Here is a 6,756-nt window from a genome sequence, read left to right as displayed (position 1 = left end):
TAAATAAATAAAAGAAAAATAAAAGAACCAATAAAAGTAAAAACAGTTGTGAGCCAGTCTGGATTTTCTGGTCCCATTTTACATTTGCCCATTTGTTCTAGTCTTGTGTAGCACTTGAGCAGTTCACAAGCATTTATTAAGCACTACTCCATGCTAGCACCAGACTCCATGCTGGAACTATGACTCTGTAACAGGCAGACCCCATCCCACTCTTCAAGGGGCTGACGCTGTCGAGCGGAAGTAGACAGGCTGTCAGGGTTCAGGGTGCTGCGTGCTTGGACCCAGGGAGCTGATCAGAAAGTGCTCCAGGAGCACAGGGCACAGGCATCCATCCAGGCTGGCTTTCTGGAGCAGTGATGGATAAATTGTGACCTAACAGATGAGTAGGAGTTAGTCGTATAAAGTGGGCTGGAGGCCGGAAGTGGTGGTTCACGCCTGTAATCCAGCACTTTGGGAGGCTGAATTGCTTGAGTGTAGGAGTTCAAGACCAACCTGGGCAACATGGCAAAACCCTGTCTCTACAAAAAATACAAAAATTAGCCAGGTGTGGTGGCACACGCCTGTAGTCTCAACTACTCAGGGGACATGAGGCAGGAGAATCACTTGAGCCTGGGGGGTGAAGGCTACAGTGAGACGAGATTGTGCCAAAGCATTCCAGCCTAGGTGACAGAGTGAGACTCTGTCTCAAAAATAAATAAAATAGGAGGAAGTCAAAAATGTGGGGGAAGGTCCAAGGGTGACAGCTTTCAGGGGACAGGAACAGAAAGAAATTCCCAAGGTAGGAGCCTAGCGGGGAAGATGGGCTGAAACAGGCTGGAGAGGTGAGCAGCGAAGGGGCAGGTGAGCCAGAGCTCTGGCCACAGCCACACTGGGAGGAGGGTCTGTGGTGCTCAGCCTGTAAGACTGGATCAGGTGGTGGCATGAGCAGGAGGCCAGTTTGGAGTTGGCAGCCCCCATTGTTTGTGCCAAGGACTGGACAGCAGTGGGAACTGTGGCAGTGGGAGCAGCAATGCCACGGTGCAATGGGGCTGCGGAGGCGCTGGGGCTGGTGGTGGTTGGGGTGGTGATTTGTGTTTAAGTATGAAAAAACCTGCGTTATGGGAAGGAGCAGGAGACATGGGGGAGAAGATTGATAAATGGCAGAACCATGGCCTGAAGTGGTACGAGGGGCAGGGGCTGAACCAAAGTGGGAGGGGTTAGCCCTTGGGGAAGGGCCTGAAGGTGCTGGGAAGAAGCAAGCAAGGAGCTGGGGAGCTGGCCTTTCTCCTAGGAGCAAGAGGGGAAAGGCCATCAGGGAGAGAAGGGGTGGGACAGGGTGAGTTCTGAAGAGAGCAGAGGAGGAGAAATTAAATGGTGGGAAGAGGGGAGGGAACACTGCGGGTGTGAAGGCCACACAGTGCCCGACGGCTGGAGGTGCTGGTTTTGCGGAGACACCTGTCTGAGCCATCCTGGGACCCCCATACCCCTTAGAGCAGCCCTACGCCTCCACCCCACTCCTGTACTTACATCCTCCACCCAGAAATGACCCTCAGATGGGAGAAGTGACAGGTGCCCCTGATAAAATGGAGTTTTCTGCAGCGAAGTCCCTACAATGGAGTCGTAGAATGTGTTCCTCGCAGAGGCCGCTGAGATGACAGCGACATGACGCTTTCGGGGGCGGCTGGGATCCAGCTCCACATGGAAGAAGTGCCTGGGATTCGGCTGGAGGAAAGGCAGATAGCAAGTTTATTTTTAAACCCAAGTGGGCACCGCGGCTGCCAGAGAGAAGCAGACGGCTCTTGGGCAGAGTGGAGATTGGCAGCCGGTCAGACACTTGTCAGGAAGCCTGAGGCTGCCAAGTGGGCAGGGGTTCAGGTGGCGGAGGGCCAGGGCTGAACAGAGGGGTCTGTGGGGGTGAGGGTAGCAGCAATTAACCCTTCGGGACCCAACACCAGCGTGGCCTAAGGAGGCAGCCAGGCCTGGAGGACTAAGCGCAGCGAGTGGGGACCTCAGGCTGGGCTGCCCCTGGGGCCACATGGAGCCAGTGTAAGTGATAACTGTCATAGTCCCTGCACCCAGTGGTGGCCCAGGCTTGGTCTCCATCTGTAGTCAGATGGACCATGTGAATAGCCTTGTGCAAAGCAAAGGAGTTTGTCGGGGACCCCTTGCCACTCCCCATGCTCTGAAGTCCCCTAGGCCCCTTGCATTGGAGTGCTCTTTTTTTTTTTGAAACAGAGCCTCCCTCTGTCATCCAGGCTGGAGTGCAGCGGCATGATCTTGGCTCACTGCAACCTCCCCTTCCCAGGTTTAAGCAATCCCTCTGTCTCAGCCTCCTGAATAGCTGGGATTACAGGTGCCAGCCACCACGCACGGTTTTCTATTTTTAGTAGAGACAGGGTTTTACCATCTTGGTCAGGCTGTTCTCAAGCTCCTGAGCTCAAGTGATCCACCTGCCTCAGCCTCCCAAAGTGCTGGAATTACAGGCGTGAGCCACTGCGCCTGGCCACACTGGGGTGTTCTGTCAGCATTCTGAAGAGCCAAGTGTCACTTAGTCCTGAGAGCTGACTTGGAATGCCGCCTGTGACTGAGGTGGAGGGCATGGCTTCACGGCCTCATCAACCTCATGGGGGCTCGGCGAAGGCTCGGTGGTGAACAGGCCTCCTGAGGACTCCTGCGCGTGGCAGGGGCTGTCAGGGCATGTTTCAGGAGCTGTTGCCAGGGATGGTCTCCAGGTTGTAACAGCTTTTGCTTCTTAGAGGACACGATCCACCGACCGGTGTTTATTTCCCACGTTTGCTTTCAACACCAAAGGCCTGAAGAGCCCAGGCCGCAGGCACCGGGTTTCTGGGCTGGGCTGGAAGTCTTCAGAAATCTTCCTCAGCACGAAGCCTCGGGCTGGGGCTGCTTCTCTCTCCTGCTGATCTTCCGGAAAGATTGACAGAAATCTTCTTTTGCCTAAAGCAAGTTCCTGGGGCCAGAGCCCCTTTCGGGGCAGGATAAATCTAGGTCTCTCACTCTAGATTAAGTTAAAATTCCTTGATCCTGCCAACATCAGCCTGACTTGTCTCTTGCCTTCTTCTTTTTCTTTTTTTTGATATGGAGTCTTGCTCTGTCACCTAGGCTGGAGTACAGTGGCACGATCTCAGCTCACTGCAACCTCCGCCTTCCGGATTCAAGCGATTCTTCTGCCTCAGCCTCCAGAACAGCTGGGATCACAGGCACGTGCCACCACGCCTGGCTAATTGTTTTGTATTTTTAGTAGAGACGGGGTTTCACCATGTTGGCCATGCTGGTTTCCATCTCCTGACCTCGTGATCTGCCCGCCTCGGCCTCCCAAAGTGCTGGGATTACAGGCATGAGCCACTGCGCCCGGCCATCTCTTGCCTTCTAGCAAGGACTGTATACACAGGTTTCCTCTGACCTTTAAGGAGGCAGCGTCTGCTGCTCCTGACCTAAGTCTTTCATGCGTAGTTGTCTGTTTCTCTTCTGTCCTTTCCTTCTTTCAAAGCTTCCTGGGTGTAAATGTTGCTTCTTAACAGTATCAGTGGCCGGGCGCGGTGGCTCAAGCCTGTAATCCCAGCACTTTGGGAGGCCGAGACGGGCGGATCACGAGGTCAGGAGATCGAGACCATCCTGGCTGACACGGTGAAACCCCGTCTCTACTAAAAAATACGAAAACTTAGCCGGGCGAGGTGGCGGGCGCCTGTAGTCCCAGCTACTCGGGAGGCTGAGGCAGGAGAATGGCGTAAACCCGGGAGGTGGAGCTTGCAGTGAGCTGAGATCCGGCCACTGCACTCCAGCCTGGGCGACAGAGCGAGACTCTGTCTCAAAAAAAAAAAAAAAAAAAAACAGTATCAGTAATAGCCACATGTAGCTGCTGAGTTTGAAATTGGGCAAACTAAGATGTGCTTTAAGGGCACAATGCATCCCTGATTTCAAAGACTTTGTATTAAAAAAAAAAAAAGGACGTACCATCTCAATAATTATTTTATATTGATTTTATGTTGGCATAAGAGTATTTTGGATGTAATAGATTTATTTAGTTATTTATTTATTTTTAGTTTTTAAAGATGGAGTCTTGCTCTGTAGCCCAGGCTGGAGTGCAGTGGCACGATCTCAGCTCACTGCAGCCTCTGCCTCCCAGGTTCAAGCAATCCTCCTGCCTGGGATTACAGCTGGGATTACAGGCACCCGCTACCAAACCCAGCTAATTTTTGTATTTTTAGTAGAGACAGGGTTTCATCATGTTGGCCAGGCTGGTCTCGAACTCCTGACCTCATGATCTCCCTCTTTGGCCTCCCAAAGTGCTAGGATTATAGGCTGAGCCACCACACCCAGCCCCCTACTAAAAGAAATTGGCCAGGCATTAGCTGGGCATGGTGGCACACACCTGTAACCCTAGCTACTTGGGAGGCTGAGGTGAAAGGATCGCTGGAACCCTGGAGGTGGAGGTTGCAGTGAGCCAAGATGGCGCCACTCACTAGGGTGACAGAGCAAGCTCAGTCTCAAAAAAAAAAAAAAAATTAGCCAGGCATGATGGCCAGCACCTGTGGTCCCAACTACTCAGGAGGCTGATGTGGGACGATTGTTTGAGCCCCAGTGTTCAATGCTGCAGTGAGCTATGATGCATTACTACACTCCAGACTGGGCGACAGACTCAAAAAAGAAAACAAAAAAGTGAGGGGGTGAGGGGGATGATTCGGAGGCAACCTGGAATGGTCATTTTATCAAAAGATTTTCTTTTCTTCTCTTTTTTTTTTTTTCTTTGAGACAGAGTCTTGCTCTGTCTTAGGCTCCCAAGTATCTGGGACTACAGGCCCGCACCACCATGCTTGACTTTTTTTTTTTTTTTGGAGACAGATTCTTGCTCTGTCACCCAGGCTAGAGTGCAGTGGCACCATCTCGGCTTACTGCAACCTCCACCTCCCGGTTCAAGCGATTCTCCTGCCTCAGTCTCCCGAGTATCTGGGACTACAGGCATGCACCACCACACCCAGCTAATTTTTGTATTTTTAGTAGAGATTGGATTTCACCATATTGGCCAGGTTGGTCTCGAACTCCTGACGTGGTTCCACCCGCCTCGGCCTCCCAAAGTGCTGGAATTATAGGCGTGAGCCACTGCGTCCGGTCAGTTAATTTTTTTTTTTTTTGAGACAGAGTTTTGCTCTGTCGCCCAGGCTGGAGTGCAGTAGGGTGATCTTGGCTCACTGCAAGCTCCGCCTCCCGGGTTCACGCCATTCTCCTGGCTCAGCCTCCAGAGTAGCTGGGACCACAGGCGCCCGCCACCACGCCCGGCTAATTTTTTGTATTTTTAGTAGAAACAGGGTTTCACCATGTTAGCCAGGATGGTCTTGGTCTCCTGACCTCGTGATCCACCCGCCTTGGCCTCCCAAAGTGCTGAGATTACAGGCGTGAGCCACTGCGCCCAGTCCTAGTTAATTTTTTAAAAGTTTTTTGTAGAGGCAAGGTCTCACTATATTGCTCAGGCAGGTCTTGAACTCCCGGACTCCCTCAAGTGATCCTCCCACCTCAGCCTCCCAAAGTAATAAAATTATAGGCGTGAGCCACAGCTCCTGGCCAAAGGAATTTCTACTTTTGAAAAATAAGGGTTCCTGGGAATTCCTTGCAATAAGTGGCCTTCACTTCAAATTTCAAATTCCTGGTTCCACTCCACGTTGTTTAGGAATCACTGCATCAGAGCTGCCGGTAACCAGTTCTGAAACCAAGGTCAGTCTTTTCAGATGTTCCATTTGGATCAGATCTGATTCTCCACTCCAACCTGTGGAGATTTATTTCCTCTCCTGGCCAGTTGGGAAAAGGTGAGCTGGCATCCCCAGGCAGGCAAGACAAGGACAGAGAGTTCGGTGCCTCTCCAGCATCCCCTTGCCTACTGCTCACGCAGGGGACACTTAGGGCTTCAGGGTTTGGTCCAAGGCTGAGAGGTGTCCGGCGACTCTGCACTGACCTTTTTTTTTTTTTTTTTTTCTTGAGACAGAGCCTTGCTCTGTCGCCCAGGCTGGAGTGCAGTGGTGTGACCTCAGCTCACTGCAACCTCCACCTCCCGGGTTCAAGTAATTATCTGCCTCAGCCTCCCAAGTAGCTGGGACTACAGGCAAGTGCCACCACACCTGGCTAATTTTTGTATCTTTAGTAGAGACAGGGTTTCACCATATTGGTCAGGCTGGTCTCGAATTCCTGACTTCAAGTGATCCACCCACCTTGGCCTCCCAAGTGTTGGGATTACAGGTGTGAGCCACCATGCTTGGCCTGCACTGACCTTTGAGAGTCACAGAGGCTGAGCCTCACCTGTGCCCTCTCTGCCTTCTTGCCATTCATCTGCCAGAAGCCACCCTTTCAGTATCTGGAGGGTCAGCTGAACCACACATGAGACCCAGATAGACCGGGAACTGGGAACTGAGAAAGGGTTAAGCATGGACATGGAGGAGTTGAGAGGCAGAAGCAAAGGAGAAAGTTAAAAATAGTGTTATTCAGCCTAGAGCAAGGAAGACAAGGGCACAGCTAGACTTCAGTTCATGACTGATCGGTTTGAGAATGATTCTTGCTTTTTTCCCCCTGCACTCTGAATAGGAAGAAGACCTTCTGCCGCGGGAGACACTGCAGTTAGATGTTACCCAGTGTCCTGCGGCGACCAGATGCCAGAGTAGGAATCTAAGCTGAACGAGGCCCTGGGTCCTACTCTCTTGACACGTGATCTGAGGTGGCCTTGGGAACTCTACCTGTTCAGGAATGGGGGGCTATGACCCCAAAGCTTCTAGC

This window comes from Theropithecus gelada, chromosome 16, assembly GCF_003255815.1.
Source record: "Theropithecus gelada isolate Dixy chromosome 16, Tgel_1.0, whole genome shotgun sequence".
NCBI lineage: Eukaryota > Metazoa > Chordata > Mammalia > Primates > Cercopithecidae > Theropithecus > Theropithecus gelada.
Note: the sequence above shows the minus strand (reverse complement) of the source record.